The sequence below is a fragment of the Crassostrea angulata genome, chromosome 9, assembly GCF_025612915.1.
Source record: "Crassostrea angulata isolate pt1a10 chromosome 9, ASM2561291v2, whole genome shotgun sequence".
In the NCBI taxonomy this organism is placed as follows: Eukaryota; Metazoa; Mollusca; class Bivalvia; order Ostreida; family Ostreidae; genus Magallana; species Magallana angulata.
In genome coordinates, this window is record NC_069119.1 from 37,586,706 (window position 1) to 37,607,477 (window position 20,772).

The 20,772-nt window shown below is 36.5% G+C and overlaps 1 pseudogene; it reads right to left on the reverse strand.

Moving 5' to 3' along the window:
* Window positions 1-319: 319 nt before the first annotated feature.
* Window positions 320-6,002, reverse strand: LOC128163006 (uncharacterized; annotated as a pseudogene).
* Window positions 6,003-20,772: the final 14,770 nt, after the last annotated feature.

Genomic DNA, 20,772 nt, shown 5'->3' on the forward strand with positions numbered 1-20,772 from the left:
GGGTCGTTATTCCTCGTACAAAATAAATAAATAAAAGGATGGTCCAGTTTCCAACATTACTTTATTATGGCATTCGTGAATAATAATGATGATAAGAAGGTGACCAAATTCGCCTTCAGTAAAACTTAATAGTAATAGTTTGAAACTAGTGACAATCTCAAACTATTAAATCAGACCAGTTGTAAAACTGTCGCTGTCTGCTGGCAAACGAGTTAAGTTCTAAAATCATGGTGCAAAGCATTATAAATTAAGTGTTATCACTCACACTTGCGCACTGACCATACACACCCATGAAAACCTGTTTTTACACTACCAAATATAGACATACAGTAGCTATTACCGTATTTGGTAAATCACAACCCAAAATAACACAATCACGTGACAGAACACGAATACCACTCAAACACGAGTAAACTATGAATGAGTTAATAATGAAATGTATGGATGAATGAATGAGTAAATAAATGAATTACTAAATACTAAATTATACTCAATTGTAGCCCTGTGACATTCTCCCCCACTTAAATAAAATGTCTCCTGACATTTTTTAAGGGAGAATACTGAAAAGAATCATAACCTCTCCAAATCATATAACTTAATACTGTTACTAAATATTTAAAATATATATCATTCATATTAGAATAATATCATGTTCTACCGTCTATGACATATTCTTTCGACAAAATCTAACTAAATCATCTTATCAACACTAAAATAATCATACCACATTCTACTTATACTACAAAATTAAAAACAAATATTCAGGAAAATATGTAATTAAAATACAACACTATATGCGATTCTGTCTGCAGAATTTCACTATTCTGTCTGCAGAATTCCACTAATCTACCTGTGACATTCTCTCCTTGTCATATTTACCAGACCTGAGTTTGTTGGGGAGATACCCAGGTACCATACCTTTCTGGGGGTTTTCTAACCCTTTCAGATCTCCTTGGTTCCGTTATTTCCGGTGTTGGCGATTCAAACGTTGTTGTTGAATTCCTTGTGATAGATGACCGACCAGTTGAATGAGATGATCCCATTGTGGAGTACTGCCGAGAACTATCATATGAATCTGCCGTTGATTTTCTATCTGAAATACTCAAATTTCGTTTAGTTTTACCTTTCCTTTTTCTAATGATAGTTCCTTCATCACTGGATTCTGATTCTGAAATATCTGATTCCTCTGTTGATTCTTTTTGCTCTGGTCTTGGCATCTTCTCAGTTGACTCTATATTTGAACTAGAAGATTCAGTTATGCACATAAAAGGCAATAAAAGATTTCTATGTAACGTTCTTATTTTCCCAGACACCTCATTTTTGACTCTATAAACTGGAATGTTTGAAACAGGCTGTTCTACTACAACATACGGGTCTCTCTCCCACTTATCTGAGAGTTTGGCTTTGCCTGAAAACACTAACATTTTTACTAACACTCGATCACCAATATCTAGTTTCTCAAACCTAACACCGTGATCATAATTCTCTTTATACCTGTTCGAGTTCCTTCCGATGTTACCCCTTGCCATCTTGTAAGCGTAGTGTAATCGTTTCTCTAACTTCTGGGCATAGTTTTCTCTACTTCTTACCTTTTCTTGTGAATCCTCTAATCCAAGATAGGCATCGATGGCTAATCGTGGATTCCAACCAAACATAAGGTAGTGCGGGGAAAAGCCTGTAGTCTCGTGCTTTGTCGCGTTATAAGCGTGAACTAATGGTAAAACGTAAGTTTTCCAATCTTTCTTCTGCTCATCGTCGAGTGTCCCCATCATTTTGAGAAGCGTCTGATTAAATCTTTCTACCTGACCGTTACCCATTGGGTGATACGGCGTCGTTCTACTCTTCTTTACTCCGGCAATCTTGCAGAGCTCCCTAATAACACTACTCTCAAAGTTTCTCCCTTGGTCGGAATGTATACGCACTGGGAAACTATAGTGGCAGATAAATTGCTCATACAGTACCTTTGCTGTTGTTGATGCCAGTTGATTCCTGGTCGGAACAGCCATTGCGTATCTCGTAAAGTGGTCTGTTATTACAAGTATATTTTCATACCCACCTTTTGACTTCTCCAGAGTAAGAAAATCAATACAAACAAGTTCCAGAGGTCTTGTTGTATGAATGGACACCAATCCAGTTTTTGGTATATCTCTTGTCTTGCTTCTTACACACCTCTCACACTTTTCTACCTTGTCAACCACATCTGCATACATATTGGGCCAGAAGAATCGCTGTTGAACTAACCAGTAGGTTCGATCTCGCCCTTGATGACCCATGTCATCATGCAGTCCTATGAGTACACTACTCCTATACTTACCAGGAAGAACTAGCTGACGAACTTCCTCTCCTGCAATCACCGCCTTTCTTACCAAGATTCCTCTCTCAACCACCAGTTGTCTCCATTCCCTTAAAAGTAACCTGACTGGTTCTGATTCCTGTTGCAGATTATTACCAGATGGTTTGACCCCGCCGTTTAACAGATCCTTGACTCTACTTATAACTTTATCCTTACCTTGTTGCTCTCGCCAATCGATGTTGCTAAGCTTCTGCGGTGTTTCATCGATTTCTTCTGACTTCAGCTTCATTGACTTTCCAATTACACAGCTCTCCGCTAAAGGGTTAACCTTTACCAATGCAGCTAGAGAAATAGCTTTAACCACATCCGAAAACAGTTCTTGTTGTGGTGGATATCTTGATAACCCATCTGCATCTCTATTGAGCTTACCTGATCTATATGTAATCTTAAAATCGTAAGCTGACAATGATGCCAACCAACGATGAGAGGTAGCATCCAGCTTGGCTGTTGTAGTAACATAGGTTAGAGGATTATTATCAGTCCTTACCTCAAAGTGATTACCATACAAATAATCGTGGAATTTGTCTACTACAGCCCTTTTCAAACATAAAAACTCCAGTTTATGAGCCGGGTAATGTTTCTCTGGTTGTCTTAAACCCCTACTTGCATAAGCAATAACTCGCTCAATGCTATAAAACAGCCCCTAAACCATCTGAACTCGCATCTATGTTCAAGACAAATGGTTGGGTAAAATTGGCATAAGCAAGAATAGGAGGATTTGTAAGCTTCTGTATGATCAAATCAAAAGAATCCTGTTCTAACTCACCCCATTTCCACTCTGTCTTCTTTCTCTTCCTTGCGTTTTTCTTTGCTGCTTTGTGTGTTGGTTGTCCAATCAGTAGGTCATTTAAGGGCTTGACTATTCTGGCATAGTCCTTGATGAATCTGCGATAATATCCTGTGAAACCTAAGAAAGATTTTAATGACTTCACATTACACGGAATCGGCCATTTCTTTAAAGCAGATGTTTTATCAGGATCAGTCATAATCCCCCTTTCAGACACTACATGACCTAAGTACCGAACTTGACTTTTAAAAAATTCGCATTTCTTTGGATTTAATTTCAACTTATAGTCATGCAATCTCTGAAAAACAGACTGTAACCTCTCAAGATGTTCCGTGAATGTACTGGAAAATATAAGGATATCATCAAGAAAAAGTAAACACTATTTGAGATTCATGTCCCCCATGCAAGTTTCCATAAGTCTTTGGAATGTTGCAGGAGCGTTGGTTAGACCAAACGGCATCCTGTTACATTCAAAGAACCCTAGTGGACCTACCGTGAACGCCGTCTTTTTCTTGTCCTCCTCTCGGATCTCCACCTGCCAGTAGCCTGACTTTAAGTCTAACTTACTGTAATAAGTAGCCCCGTCTAACCTGTCTAGCGTGTCCTCAATCCTAGGTAAAGTGTAGGCGTCCTTGATTGTCCTGTTATTTAACTTACGCAAATCGATACAAAACCTTAAGGACCCATCCGCCTTCCGGCACAAAACAACATTGGAGCAATATGGACTACTGGACTTTCTAATAGCGCCAGCCTCTAACATCTCACGTAAATTTTGTCTTACCTCTTCAATCATTCCCGGGGGAATTCGCCTGTATGGTTCTCTGAAGGGTACATCTGTCGTTAAGTGTATCTCGTGTTTCACCACATCCGTCCGCCCGAGATCGGTCGGGGATGTAGAAAACAACCCACGCCATTTCTCTAAAACACCATATACCTCCTTACACTGCTCTGTAGAAAGATTATCTGTATTTACCTTCACTCCTAAATCTGTTAAGGGTTTGTGATCTTTCGTCTTGTCAGTAGTCGGTGTTTCCGGATTCCAAGCATCCATTACTCTAACCTGACTTACCTGACACAAATTTGTTTTCGGCAGAATCTTTATAGCACTTGCAGATATATTCCATACCTTAACGTTGACCCTTTTGTTTCTACCTGCATTCTTCATGGATAATAGCCCTGGACAAACTATCACTCCTTGTTGCCCATTTTCAGACTGCTCTGTTAACACTGACTCTACAGAGGAATCTACATTACGAACAATACCTCTAATGTACTTAACTTCATTAGGTTCTAACTTAATAGGAAATCTGTTCGTAGTTTTTACAGGTAAACAACAGTTCAAATTCAAATTTTCAATTGCACTTTTCCAAGCACTGTCGGACATATCTGAAAATTCTTTACAATATCGAATTACATTGGTACCCACAATGACAGGGATCTTAGAACTGTAGTCTGAAGTCTTTGTCACTAGAACTGGGACAAAAAGTGGTTCTTGGAGAAATGGTAGCTTAACAGAAGCCTCAATATAACCAAGAAATGGTAACTCACTGCCATTTGCGCCGTATACATTCAGCTGAAATTCTGAAATGTTTTGTAATTCAGGCTTGTTAGTCAGAGAATTATAAAACTCTTCTGATACCGTAGTGACCATAGATCCACTATCTATGAGACCAATGCCCTCTTTTCCACAAAAATTAACAGTACTTGTATTTGATGGACCAACCATTCTCTGTTCTAAAGTTGTAGGGCACTTACTTTTCTCTTCCATTTGCCCTGCAGTGGAAGAGACTACTCTTTTGGTTCACTCCTGATTTTGTCTTCAAATGGTTTATTGAAATACCTACCTCTGTTGTTTCCTCTGTTGTACGAATGCCCCCTCCGAAATGCTCGTCCTCTGCCATAAAACTGAGTGTTTGGAGGAGATAATTCATTACTTTGATTATGCATTAGTTCTACTTTCTCTAACCTTTTTTCAATACTTTGTAGTGTCTTGAGTAACTCCTCGTTAGTTGTAGACTCTTTCTCTACTCTTGCTGTACCAAGGTTCTGATGAGCTGTCGACTTTTCGCTGGCCTTACTGTTGCATAGTTCCTCCTGTTCAATCTTTCTGATTTCTTTAAGTAAACTCTGAAAATCTTTCACAGAATCAAAAAGATACATAGTTGCACTTCTCAAAGGTTTGCTTTTAAGACCTGTCCAAAATTTACTACACAAGATAGATTCTTTTGCAGCATCACTGATATGACCTTGTTTGATAGCTTTACACAACGTTGACTCTAATCTTGAACCATATTGAACAATAGACTCTGTGTCCTTTTGACAATCATTATAAAAGCCCTGCATTAAAGTTTCACTGCTACTGACTAAGCCGTAAAAACCTTCAAGTTTAGCTAAGACCTTATCTACCGTAGTTGATTCCCCAAGGGATACCAACATTGACCTTGCTTCACCCCTTAAAGAATTTCTGATAGTCTGAAGCAATAAAGCCTCAGGAATAGCATGCGAATTCTGTAAACATTTCACTTCAAAACTCCAAACATCGTAGCTAACTTCACTCTTGTTTGGTTCAAGACTACCACTGAATATAGGTAATTTAGGTGTTACATCAAAATTACTTTGCAGTAATGATGCATTCGAACCAGAGAAATTGAATGGTCAAGCATTTCCTATGATAGGAGTGCTAGCTTTCAATGCCATAAGATCGTCATATTCTTGGTTACTTATTACCTTATATCCGGGTTGCTTTATACCTGGTTCTACCAAAGATGTATTTGTTTTTGACAATCCTCGGCCACGCCCCTTCTTTCGTTTCGCTCCCGCTTCTTGATCAACACCTGTTAGGTTTTCACCTCCTTCTGCCATATCAACAATTCAAAATCTGACAAAAACAAACTGCAAACTGATGAATTTAAAGCTGAAAATAAATCGGCACTAGAATGAATACTTAAATTGCTCTATTGTTTTCAACCGACACTCTAGATACTTTAAGCAACACTTAATGCAAACTAGTCTAATCACTACTGCACTAACTAATCACTACAGTTATTAATTAATCTAAGCTATATGATAAGTATAAAATCATGCAAATGAATGATAATGATAGTTGTAATAAGAACAAAAAAAAACAGATGACAAAGAATTTGAAGTTGAACTCAGTACAAACACTTCAGAACTAGTAAACCGACTGAAAAATCAACTCAAACTTGAAACCAAAATTCAAAATGAATTTCACCGATTTTCTGCAAGATTCTCACATTCTGTAAACAATTAGTGCTTGATATGCTCAAGTAAGTGCAGTAAAGGGTTAGTAACAAATCTGATTGTCTTCGTCTGGATCTGTCAGCTGTCAATGGCCCTGAAATTTAAGCAAAAGTTATTTAGTTTACGCGAGGTTACTCAAACTCACTAACTAAACACGCAAGCTCTATCACACATGAAATGATGACTGGTACAATAGCAACATGAGAAATGAAAGAAATGATAAACAGTACAATGATAGAAATGAGAATAAACACATAAAATATATTCAGTGTAAAATTATATCACTCGCAGTCGGTCACAATAAGTTCACTGAAGTCACTCAAGCGAAACTGAGTGTTCGACTTTCCTCGCCGTCCTAGATTTTGACCCGATAACAGTCAATCACGCACGGATCCTGTATATACGGTCGCTATCTTCCGGAATTCCAATGGCCTGGCCAGAATATTCAATACATGAAGTAGAAATAACAGGAAACACAGTGATGTATTTCACACAAAATCAAATAGTTGAGCGCTCACATGAATATATATACCGGTATTTCTGTTTTCCGGATGACGGTTTTATACATGTATTTGGAATTCGGTCACCCGAGTCGACTTTGTCGTACACACGTGCCGGATGAAACTCCCAGTGTTTTCCACAAGTTAGGCCTATATGCTGGGACAGAAGTTGGAATTTACGTTGGAATATTCGTTGTTGGATACGTTGGATGCGTTGGGCGCCATTTGTCACGGGGTCGTTATTCCTCGTACAAAATAAATAAATAAAAGGATGGTCCAGTTTCCAACATTACTTTATTATGGCATTCGTGAATAATAATGATGATAAGAAGGTGACCAAATTCGCCTTCAGTAAAACTTAATAGTAATAGTTTGAAACTAGTGACAATCTCAAACTATTAAATCAGACCAGTTGTAAAACTGTCGCTGTCTGCTGGCAAACGAGTTATGTTCTAAAATCATGGTGCAAAGCATTATAAATTAAGTGTTATCACTCACACTTGCGCACTGACCATACACACCCATTAAAACCTGTTTTCCACTACCAAATATAGACATACAGTAGCTATTGCCGTATTTGGTAAATCACAACCCAAAATAACACAATCACGTGACAGAACACGAATACCACTCAAACACGAGTAAACTATGAATGAGTTAATAATGAAATGTATGGATGAATGAATGAGTATATAAATGAATTACTAAATACTAAATTATACTCAATTGTAGCCCTGTGACATAAGCAACCAATATGGCGACAGGTTATGGGTTTTATAAAAAAGAATTAAAAAATCAATTGGAGCAATTAGAAAAGCAATTCGCGGGGTTGGGTCAGAAAAAAGAAAATAAAGAGCAAGAAACAGGTCAAAAGTCCCCAGAAAAAGAGCAGATTAAACAAAACACTTTTGAAACATATCATGATGCTAGGCCGTATGCAACTCGTGAACCTCGACACCGAGTCCCAGATCAGGATGATGATAAAGATTTTTTCATTGGTCAAGTTAACGCTATAACAGCCGCACTCTCAGTGCCCCTATCTTCTGTGATAACTCCTTTCGAGGGAGATGCTCAATAATTTAAACAGTGGATAAAAGAAGTAGAAAAGTACAGTGTTATGTCTGGGAAACAAGGTCATGAGATCCCCATGCTTGCATACATAACGAGTAAGGGTTCAGTGGGGGATTATATTAAAAGGTATTTAGATGAAACAGATGCGTCTGAAGAAATCCCATCTTGGAACGATCTTAAGGAATCCCTTAAAAATAGATTTGCAGAAATAACAGATCCCCAACACGCGTTAGCAGTAATGCGTAAGACTCGACAAAATTCAAATGAAAGTGTTCAGTTGTTCGCCGAGAGACTATTGCAAATTGCGGAAGACGCCTACAGTAATGACAGACTAAAAGATCCTTTGATACAACAACAGTTAGTAGATATCTTTTGTGACGGGTTGACATTCGACTATCTCAGAATGAAAATTTTGCGAGAAAACCCTAAAGATTTAGAATCCGCAATTCAAATAGCAATGCGAGAACAAAATCTGAGACAGAGGCTAGCGATAAGAGGGTCAAATATGACAGAAATTGTCCAAAGTAATGACAACAGACGAACTCTTTCAAATTTTGATACTACTCTTCCCTTATTAAAGAATAGAGCGGATAATCTTACCTCAGTAGAAACAAGGCATGTAGAACCAATGGAAATTGACCATGCGCGTAATAGTAGGTGTTTTAAATGCAAACAGGCGGGTCATAGGGCTCGATTTTGTACTCAAAATAAAACCCAAGTCAGGTCCCGTCCTCAAATAAATAAACGACCCAGTCAAAACAAACCCGTCCATAATATAGAGCAGAAACCCCGTTCGCCTGTGGAATGTTGGAGTTGTGGTAAAGTAGGTCATGTGCGTGCAGATTGTTGGGGCTCGCATATTTATCAAAGAGCGCAGCAAAATCAGGGCAGACCATCAAATCGTCAAGGCCGAACATATAAATCTAGCGACCAAGTAAATAGGGGATCGTCTCAAAATTTCAAATCGCGTTCTTATTTTGACAAACAAAAACAGGAAAACTAAGACGTTCTTCCTTCGTTGAAGCCCGAAGAAAGAACTTTAAACAAAGACCTACATATGAAATTAATTTTACTAACAACCCCAGTAGCTGTTTATTAAAAGTAGGTAAAAATAAATTTAGAGCTTTGGTAGATACAGGTGCAGCCGTATCTCTAATTAGTAAGAAAGTGTATGATAATCTATTTCCCCGCCCCAAGTTGTTTAATAACGACATCCCCTCTTTAATTACAAGCAGCAAATGGCAATTCTTTAATTGCGATAGGGTATGTAAATATTTCCTTTAAGATTTCAGGGTTAACTGTAGACCACAAACTTTATGTGACAAAGGGACTCAACCGAAACATGATTCTCGGTCGTGATTGGCTCAAGAAAAACAATGTTCGTTTATACTTTGATCTTGGACTCATGCGTATTGATGGCAAAGTATACGCGGAACTTAAAGAAGATTTACACATCTCAACTATTGTAAGAACTCCTAAGAAACTTATTATGAGACCAAACACGGTGACTGTATTCTATGGAAAAATAAATAACAATTTTCCTCTGGAAAAAAATGACTTGGTTGAAGTGAACAGCATAGACAATAACTGCATTATGGAAGACCCAGGACTATATTTAAAAGACGCCGTTTGTATAGTTCGGAAAGATAAGAAAGTTCCAATGATCTTCGTTAACCAAACTAACAAAAATTATAAAATTCCAAGAGGCTACATAGTAGGACGAATTACCGCATTAAAACAGAAGGAAATCTCAGAAATACAGACTACTCAAGACACAAAAGAAGAAATTGATGTACCTAAAAGATTTGAACACTCAATCAAAAGACTTGTGAGCAAAAACAATGATTTATTTGCAAAGAAAGACGGTAATCTTGGAGTGACTGATACTGTTAAAATGAAGATGAAAACTGGAGATCACCACCCAATAAAGAACAGACCCTACCGTGTACCCTTAAATAAAAGACAGATAATTGACAAGGCCATACTGGAAATGATGGACGCAAAGATAATTGAGAGATCACAATCGCCTTAGTCATTTCCCTTAGTAGTGGTGAAGAAAAAGGACGGATCAGACCGGATGTGCGTTGACTTTAGAAGCTTGAATAAGATAGTGAAACCCGTATCCTTCCCGCTACCGTTGATTGATGACATCCTATGTTTACTAGGTAAGGCAAAATATTTCACTGCACTAGACTTAAAGAGTGGATATTGGCAAGTGAAATTAGAAGATTCAAGTAAAGAAAAAACGGCCTTTGCATGTCACAAAGGACTATTCCAATTCAACCGGATGCCATTTGGATTGAGTAATGCACCAGCAGTTTTTCAGGAGCTGATGAACATAGTTCTTCAAGGACAAGAGGAGTTTGCTATCGCATACCTGGATGACATTCTTATATTCTCAGAGACACCGGAAGATCATCTTCGTCATATTCAAGACGTTTTCAACTGCCTAAGGAAGCATGGACTTCAAATGAAGCTAAAGAAATGTAGTTTCTTCAAGGAACAGACAGAATATCTTGGTTTCATCATTGATGAACATGGCGTTACACCTGATCCAAAGAAAGTCGAAGCTATAAGAAAGTTACCAGCGCCCACTACAGTCCGAGAAGTTCGTGGCTTTATAGGTATGTGTAGTTATTACAGGAGATTTATACCGAACTTCTCTAAGATTGCGGAACCATTGATTGACTTAACCAGAAAATATGCAAGGTTCAGATGGACACCATGTTGCCAAAAAGCGTTTGACTTTATTAAAGAAAGTTTAACGGTAGTGCCTTTACTAGCATATCCAGATACTAATAAACCGTACACCCTGTACACCGATGCCAGCGACAATTGTATTGGAGCGTGCCTTACTCAAAAGACAGATGAGGGAGAAGATAAGCCAATATATTACTTATCCCACAAGCTGAGTAAAACTCAAGAAAAGTGGTCAACCATAGAAAAGGAGGCATTTGCAATCCATTACGCCCTTCAGAAGTTAGACCATTATTTACACGGTGCTCAGTTTACTATAAGAACAGACCATAAGCCGCTCAAGTATATCTTAGAATCTCCAATGCAAAATAAGAAAATTCAACTATGGGCATTAAGTATTGCAGGATATAACTGTAAGGTAGAGTACATAGAAGGAAGATTTAACTGCTGTGCAGATCTCTTATCCCGATTACCGACAGTCAACCTCGAGTGTGAAGAGGAAGAACAATCAGAGCATGATGAACCAGATGTTAAGGACAATTTCTTTGAAGTGAACGTACTTAACTCCAATGCCTTTTCGCCTAAGAGATTAGCCAGATGTGAAGTTAAACAACACGACGAATTGGTCAAACCCTTTATTGATCTACCAGAGGATATCAACATCAAAGAAAGTCAACAACACGACGAGCAGATCAAGAAACTGAAGAATCGGTTAAATAAAGGAACAGCAACAGCAACCGAAGAAAAGAAGTTTTTGGAAATTGATAGTTTAATGTACTATCTTTCAGATGGAGACTCAGAAGGCCCAAAACTTCGCCTGTATGTACCACGTGAGTTAGAACTTTTAGTAGTGCAGCAGTATCATGACGGACTTGGACATATGGGAGTGGACAAAACATATGACGTAATCAGACAAAAGTACTACATACCAAATTTGTACATAGAAGGATGTATAGTATGCCAAACGAGGAGCAATAAGAAAAATCAACCTCCACTTCAAGAGACAGATATACCACCTTTTCCAATGGCTAAAGTAGGACTTGATCTATCAGGACGATATCCAACATCCTTGTCGGGAAACAAGTACATAGTTTCTTTTATTGACATCTACTCTGGTTGGCCAGAAGCTTTTCCCGTCCCTGATAAGTCAGCTGACAACATAGTACATCTTATCTTAGAAGAAATATATCCAAGATATAGCTGTCCTCTTCAAATCCTCACAGACAACGGAACAGAAAATGTGAATAAGAAAGTGGAAGAAACTTTAAAAGAATTGAATATCAACCATATCAAAACATCTTATTACAGTCCTCAAGGTAATGGTAAAGTAGAACGATTTCATAGAACTCTACATGACGTGATGGCTAAGAAAACAACAGACAACGCTCAAACATGGGATATTCATCTTAATCAGACGTTAGCAGCCATTCGTTTCCATCCTAACGATTCGTCAAAGTTTTCTCCACTTGATACGTTGATGAAACCTCGAAGGAGATATGCGGGAGAAGATCAACACAAGATCGCCCTTCAAGAACAACATAAAGCTTTCCTGCTAGTACATCGTAATATGAAGGAAGCCAAGAAGAAACAGAAAGCTCAGGCCGATAAGAGAAGCAAAGATGAAAATTTTCAGGTAGGTGACCCTGTCTACCTTAAGAACAACAGAAGACAAAATAAGTTAGATAAAAAATGGCTACCATATTATCGAATCATAGAGCAGAAAGGACCAGTTAGTTTCGTGGTGAGAGATCAATTGACTGGATTAACCACCAAATGCCACGCACGACAATTAAGACTGGCAGACATTTCGCACTGGCCCCTTTCATCAACTACTGAAGATAGTGTAAGAACTCTAAGAAAAACTAACTATGTGGTGCCACCAGAAGATGAATCGTCGTCAGAAAATGAAGACATGCAACCAGAACCATTGGAAAGAGCTATACAGTCCAAACAATGGGAAAGAGAAGGATCTTCAGACGAAGAGGATATTCCCCTAGCAGAACTTCAAAGACGTATAAGAGCTAAGAAAATCATGGATGATCAGCAGTATAAACACGAGAATGATCAGACCGTAGATTCAGAATCGGATGAGACCCATGAGTCAAATCAATGTGGTAAAAATAGTGGTCAAGACTATGAAATACCCTTAGATAATCCAAATGTACCCTTAGATGAAAATATGGAAATAGATGAAATAGTCCCTAAAGTAGGTCGAGGCTTCAAACCAATTCCTAAACCGCGTAAACTAATCCCTAAGCCCCGTAAGGAAAATAGCAAACAAAGGCATACTGAGGATTGTTTGGCTATTATGAAGCAATTACTCAATTTAGTAGGAAAAATAAGTTAAATTTATCGTATATTGTAGATGTAAATAATCTTGAATAAGCTTAGCTTTGTACATATTGCACGCTTTTAAAAAGGTATGACAGGATGACCCCCTGAGACATTAAAACAGATAGTGAGATACGCCGACTAGCAAACGCGGACTCAGCACCTCGGTTATTTGAAGGTATATGAATGTTAATGAGACTTAACATATACTTGAAATACATTAAACAGCGAGTAAGTACGGGAACTATACGACTGATTTTTGTAAGTGATTTAAGAATATTGGTAAAAACAATCAAATTTTGCGATCGACATCTTGAGTATGGGACAAGGTTGCTCAGGTTTTCATAGTTTAATGTCGTAAAACTAAAAAATATTAAAGTTTTCCCTATAAATTCACGTATGGCGGAATTGCCAGTAATTAATTTGCAACCCATGAAATTCTCGTCTTGGGTGGGAAGCCCCTGGTTTTATGTGTGTTTAACTTTGGCAGTAACAATAACGATAGGACTTTGTATTAAGAAACGCAAAACTATTAAATAGTGGGGTGGTATATGCTGTGGTGGTTGCTGGACAGGTTGTCGAAAAAGGGATAGTGACGGAGATAAGAAAGGTTCTTCCAAAGACACTGTATTTTGTTGTGAGAATCCAGAGAAAAGGACCTCTAGCGACATTATTGAACTTGAACCAATCCCGAAAGTCACTAGGATCCAAGAGAAACCCCGACGAAGCGGAAGAATCACAACAATTTCTTGGAAAGGAGGAAAATGAAGACTATCCATGGACCAAATACTATCGACCGGACCCAGAGCTGGCACGTAAATACCTGAAAGAGAAGGCCGCGATGTCTACGCAACAGAGGAACGCAGGAGACGCTCCGCGAGAAGTCGCCTCGCCATCCGCGCCGACCCTCTATCCACGGGTGCCGATGATGGATGAATAATTAAGCTACAGCCGCGAAGAAGTTGTGTATTCCTTATGAAAGGATTGTGAAATTTAGCGAAAATTAAAAAATGTGAAATGTGTTAAAGTAGAAATGTGCGTTATCTTGTGCTAATGTAAATCTTGTATTTGTTGATTCACTCTGGAGAAATTCAGGAAGAAACCGATGGACTCTGAACCTATGACGCTAACCTCGCCCCTAAGAAGGAAGAGATATTTTGTGACTTTACAAGCATGCCTTGACTTTGTATATATAGGTGACATTAAGCTTAACCATACTTATTATTACTTTGATGATGAATTACGATTATATTCATCTTTGTCATTATTATCATACTTTATTCATTATTGTTTTCATGATTGTAATGCGATATAATCAAGCTATATGATTTTATGAACATGTATACATCCTGGTTATAGATTTGTCTTTATAGATGAATGATGTTCCAAGCCGGAGGTGGAAACATGTCACTTGTTACTATCTCTTAACATAGATGTTCTGACTGGTATGTCACTAGGAAGTTCGTCTGATCAAGGGTAGATCAAGGACGCTTTCCTATTCCGGGCGCCAGGCATGAGAAATCTCCCTTCGGGAGATTTCTTTTGTTTGGGGGACGTATGTAAACAGATAGCCATGCTATGACCTTGAATTGCTAGTATTACATAATGGTCACTATGATATTTATGTGTACCTAGATGCTGCGCACTGAATGGTGTTAATGATAATTGACAGAATGAACTCTGTGACTCTTGTAGCAATGCGTAGTATTCCTAAATGATGTTATGAAACCAGGTGCATAATACGGGCAGAATAATATCCAAATTGAGAGTTTAACAACATGTGGCATATTTGGCGATTCTGTGTCTGCAACGATAGCTCTAGTATTCTATATTGAGTCATGTATTGTGTATTCTATATATTAACCTTTGTAACCTTTTATGCCGTGTATGAATGAACGTATTGTGAGTAAGTGATGCCTCATACTAGGTGGGGTACTCCGAGACCCAGGACTCGGAGACTCACATCCTGCATCCAGACTCTTTGATTGGCAGTTTTGACGGTTTTGTTACTTTATTTAGAAATAAAATATTAATCTTAATTTTGAACACTAAATGTTCACTCATGATCGTCGTATATGGGCCGAACTAGTCAAAACTGTCCATCATAAGTAAAACCTTATATATACCCATTGTAGCTATACGATCACGCTTAATAAAACCGCTTGAGAAAGAAATACTGGACTTGTCATCACTAAGTTTGAGCTGACCCTCAATTGGATCCGTAAGACGGAAGGCTTTCATGTACCCTGACTTGATTTTCACTGACTTCACTAGTTTCCCCATGAGATTATATTGTCGCAAAACTTAATCTTCCCTACACGTCCATATGATTTCATCTGTCAGACAGAACACACTGCGTATCATATAACAGAAATCGAGGAATCCATAATACTCTATGCTTTTATATGCGATGATCCGTTTGATATCAATGAACGGTTTGTCCAAGGAAGTTGACTCAACATCAGGATAATCCATCGTGTAGATTTGTTCTTCAGTTTTAGAAGATAACGCAGAAAGAGGCCTAAACTGTTAATAAAGCCGTCCTAAGATCAATTTTTCAGTTTCTTAATAATGTTGTCTAATTTTATGTGAAAGTTTTCTCCACGTTTATAAATAGTTGTTATCAATTTCGTAGAGTGGATAATTAGATCAGCTTTCTCAGCTAGGAATCTAGCTTCTTGATATTTAGGATAAATTGATTCATCTAATTCTTCCTAATATTTTAGTCATTCTTTCTATCGGCATACATTCTAGTTTTTCACTTAATCAACACTTTTCTTGACCTTTGTGTTCCTAGGAAGAAGTATAATGCACACAAACAAGTATTTCACATCAAAGCAGTAAATCTCCCCACATAAGTTTTACACAGATGAATGTGACAAATATCACAGAACACTGAACGGGCCGGGTCTCACAGAGGTGACATCGGAACACATCCTTGGCCCAAGTCCGTTGGTCCATGGTTATGTACTATATAGTACTTTAGAGAAATATGAAAGTATAAAAACAAATCAATGTTAGCTGCTACAGTATGATTATACAGTCATATATGTTTAGATCAATCACACAAAGACGTTGTTTGGCCTGTTTTGGACAGAAAACATTTATATTGGTAAAAATATTTATATCCACATTAAAATAAAACAAATACATAAGTAAAGCAGTTCTCTGTAAATCTTCTGGTTGGATGATTGATCTCTCAGAAAATCCAAACTTACAGTTAATTTATAACATGGAATGTATGTTATTTGAAAATCTTGCTTATCAAACGTTACATTGCATTAAATAGACAAAGAAGATTCTTTTCCAATTTTTTCATGTGAGGCACTACCCGTTTTAATGGTTTGACTCCCATTAGGTAATCAAATGCCTAAATGGAATTTCTTTTTCTTTTACCGTCCAAATTGGACTCATTTTTTGTTCATCTTAAGAAAAACCGCATCATATTTACCACAGAAAAAGCGCATTATTATTACCGAGGCAAGTACTCTTACATGTTAACTTTATAATCAAACATTCGTTTAAAAATTGTTATTGTTGATTTCTCAAAATTGTAAACGTTTAAAACTATAATGCTGTGGATGATAAGTATGCCGTTTTTCGTTTTAACACTCTAAACCTCTTCTTAAAAGATAGACTTTCATATTAACATCTGATTTGATAGGTCACTGCTCTTTATCTTTGCAAAATTAAATATAATAGAGTTATTTATCTTCCCGCTAAAAACAAACATATTCATTAAAACCTCAATAATACACGACTTAAACATTGCCACGCAGCTACACCACGAGAGGTTAATCGATAAATTGTAATTAATCAATTGATCTTTTTTTATCAAAGACCAAATACTTCTGTCGATGCGAATGTACAGTTAAAAGTATTTGTCTATATAGTAAAGATTTAAATTTTGGTGTATAAAACATGTTTATAATACACAAGGGAACGATAAGCATACTCTAAAAATTGCACTTAAATGTCTTATAAAGACACCGTCTTGTCAGTTAAAAGTAAGGGCTGTGTTAGCAGTCAGACCTATTTGTTTTTGTCATGCAAATAAATAGCTACAGAGATATTTGAGGTAAAACATTCTTTGGGGAGGTCCATTTATTTGTTTAACATCGAGGCCAAGCATTAATGGATTATACACACGCCAGTTTAGTTGCTTGTCCTTATTATGGCACTCCTAAAATATTGGATTATTTTCAAATCACATTTTACTCTGAAAAAGTGATGACATTAATTGACGATATATTTTTCTGTTCGGATACTTGGTTGGAAGAAATAATTTAATAAAATTAACTTGACTTTTCTTTCAAGCATGAGATTCTTAAAACCTTCAGACAACTGCCTCCTTTATGTATAACAAGTATACTTGTGAATAACGATTATTGTCAATTTAAGTACAACATTTTAAATTAATGGAAAAAAATTAAACCAAAGAAAAAAAAGCTTAATATGACACTAAAGCAACCTATTCAACGTTCTGAGTCTTAGGTAAAATGTGCATAAATCTCAACTGGATGTACTATATTAACATGGAGTTATGGGGAAAGATATATCATACTATGATTTCTCCGATATGATATTACAATTAATTAGATCCTCGGGACCTTATTAACCTTCACCAGACATCTGGCGTTGCCCGTTCCATGTTTAAAGACCAGATTCTTCTCTACACGGGAAGTAGCATGTTACTCTGATCAAAAAGAGGAGGCACATAACAGCTTTCTGATGACTACTCATTAATTGAAATATAGTTTAAACTATTTGCATTATAAAACATGCAAAATATACTCTGAAGATGAAATATTATGCTTATTTGAACACCTTGATTTATTGATGTTTAAGTTTGTAAAAGTGCGCAAGTATATTGGTATGATCTTACCTGTACAAAAAGAGAAGGCAAATGACAGGTTCCAGCTGACTTCTGGAAAGCTGCTTTCACCGTCTATTTCTTTTTTATGAACAGACATTGTACCTCAAATTTCTTACCCTTATAAGTAAATATGGTCAATTCCATACCAATGATTTGAGGCACTGTGGTCAATGCGCTATTTGTCTAGCAATGTGCATAACAAACTTCTGTAGAATTTCCGTCCATCGAAATGCCAATAATGTCTTATTCCAGAACAAACAACTGGTATAATATATTTATCCATTTAAATCATATTGAAATAAAAATTATAAAATCTTAAGTAGTGCTTGTGACTTTAATTATGAAAACGAGAGTTTGAATGTGTGTTTAATCCAAATAAATTACAGCCCCTTCACCTTTACTTTCTCTTACTTTGACAACATTATCTGAACTTTAAATTTGATATCGTAAATCTTTCAAATGCATTACTATCAATAACCTTATCATTTTAAATCTGCCAAAAAATGTTCACGTCATTTGTGCATGAGAACAGTTAATACAATCAAGGGGTCTAGGTGACAAGTACATAGAAAGATTGCCTCTGTGTGATTAGTTCTGGAAATACCTGCGCTCTTTCGATACAATCGTTATTAGTATTTATATCGTTAGTGTAACTCAAAATGTATGCGCAAATTTTAAAACATGTTCCTGTTTTCTGCATGCTTCTCGCGTTTTTAATTGTTGTTTTTGCAATAACTTTTGGTATGCTGAGCCTTAAAAAAAAAACAGCAACGAAAATCACCGAAAAAAAGACTAGCGGCAAAAAATAGGAAACTGGTTTTTTTTTGGAATCTATTAAAGATCGTTAAGTATTGAATTAGTTATATATCTTCTGATCAATTTTCCAACCTTTTTGTAGATTTTGATAAATTTCTAAATTATGTTTATCTCTTTTGGTATTCTATAAGGGATATTGAACAATTTTGAAACATTTTGAATTAGTTAAATATGCATTACTAGATACGACAAGAGGCCCATGGGGCCACATCGCTCACCTGAGCAACAATGGACGTTCAAAAGATATTGTGCCATATGGATTTCGGTAAAATAACAAAAAAAAAATATTGTAAAGTATTCGAATTTTACACTTATTTTTGTATACACGTAATCTTTGACATTGTACCTTCATGAAATACTGTTTTTACACAGAATAAGAAAATCCTACGCAAGATACATAACTAAATATTTGGTAGGGGTACATTGTTATATAACTTCTAATTCCCTGTATTTTCGTTCTGCCCCCCTCCCCCACTTAATAAAGAGATCAAAATATATGAGAGCATATAGGTACTTTTTTTTCCTCAACTACTTACTAGTTATTGTATTTTTTTTAAAAAAATATAATAGTTATTGTATTTTATCCAAAAAATCCTACATGTATATATGTGAAGAAGGAAAAAAAAATTGCACCTCAATGCGCTCAATTTCTCAAATTAAAAATATTCAACAATTTAATTTAATTAAATGACTGTTGTCTACCTCGCGTAAACTCGTGACTTTTATAACTTTACACACACTTGATTGATGAATACACTGGAATGAAACATGTTGTCACGTGACATGTTAAAGAGCTATAAAAACAATGTTATCGTATTGAGAGGCACATCACTCTAATTTACAATGGCCCACCCATTATTTTCATTTTTATTCAAAAATAACAAATGGCTACAAACCAGGATAATTTTCCGCTGTAATATTTTCTTAGGAATAGCGATAATTCTGTTATCCCCGCAACAGAAATGTGTCAGAACTATGGAAACTGTTTTACGATGTCGTTTTTATTTACTCACATTCCACATTATTCATCGTATAACGAGGGGGCCCAAGAGAGTAGTTATATACAGCATATCATTCTTTAATTTTTTTGTTTACAAGTATTTAACATACTCTAATTCATATATAATTTCTAATGCTTAACCAAAATTTCAGCGTCAATCGTAGAATTATAAGCAAGATACAGAGCTCAAAATTTTGCTAGGTTTGAGTCATATTTGTTCACATGAGTTTATTACATTCAGCTTAAGATTTTTAACTTGGTATTTACTATTCGGCATTTAAAATGGACAAACATGAATGGCCTCAGATCTGTGTACAAACATAGAATTGTGAGCAAATCTCTGTATCTTGCTTATGATTCGAAGCTTAACACTCAAATATGGTAAGTAAATAGAAAGTGTAAACAATTAAACACAAGAAGCATGCACTAAAACAAATACAGAACACAATTTATTTTTCAAAATGAATCATATACATGTATATACCTACATATTTGCGTCAGCGATATTAAACTCTATTTAAAATGAATAAACTCGAGAAAATGCCGAGCATCTCAACAAAACATATTGCATTATCTACCATTACGCAAAAGATGATACCGAATTACCGATAGCCTGATTGAATTGCATTTTAGTTCTTTCTAAATACATCAGATGTTGCTTAATTTCCGCAGGTAAACAGTAAACTGTTTGATTTACCGAAGTCTCTGTTTGATTTGATACGTAAAAATCGAGAAATACAAGCGACAGTTCCCAGGTTAACGCAAGGCATAAATGAAAACGAAACGAAATTCACAACAAGCTAACACCACCGTCATTTGTGAAAACTGTCAACGCATTGGAATATTTAGCCTCAATTTACTTCACAAAATCGGCACCAATGTATTTTGCATGTTTCAAAGATTCCCTTCGTACACGAACTGTTGCACAACATTTATAACTATAGTGTCATGGCTGCTTTAAACAAAATAGCTCGTTTTAGAATTATGAAATATGAGTCTTCGTAAAATGGGTAAGCAAACCCGGGCCGGGGCAAAATAAAAGCCGGGACAGATCGGCAATCGTCAATTCCAATTAAGCAT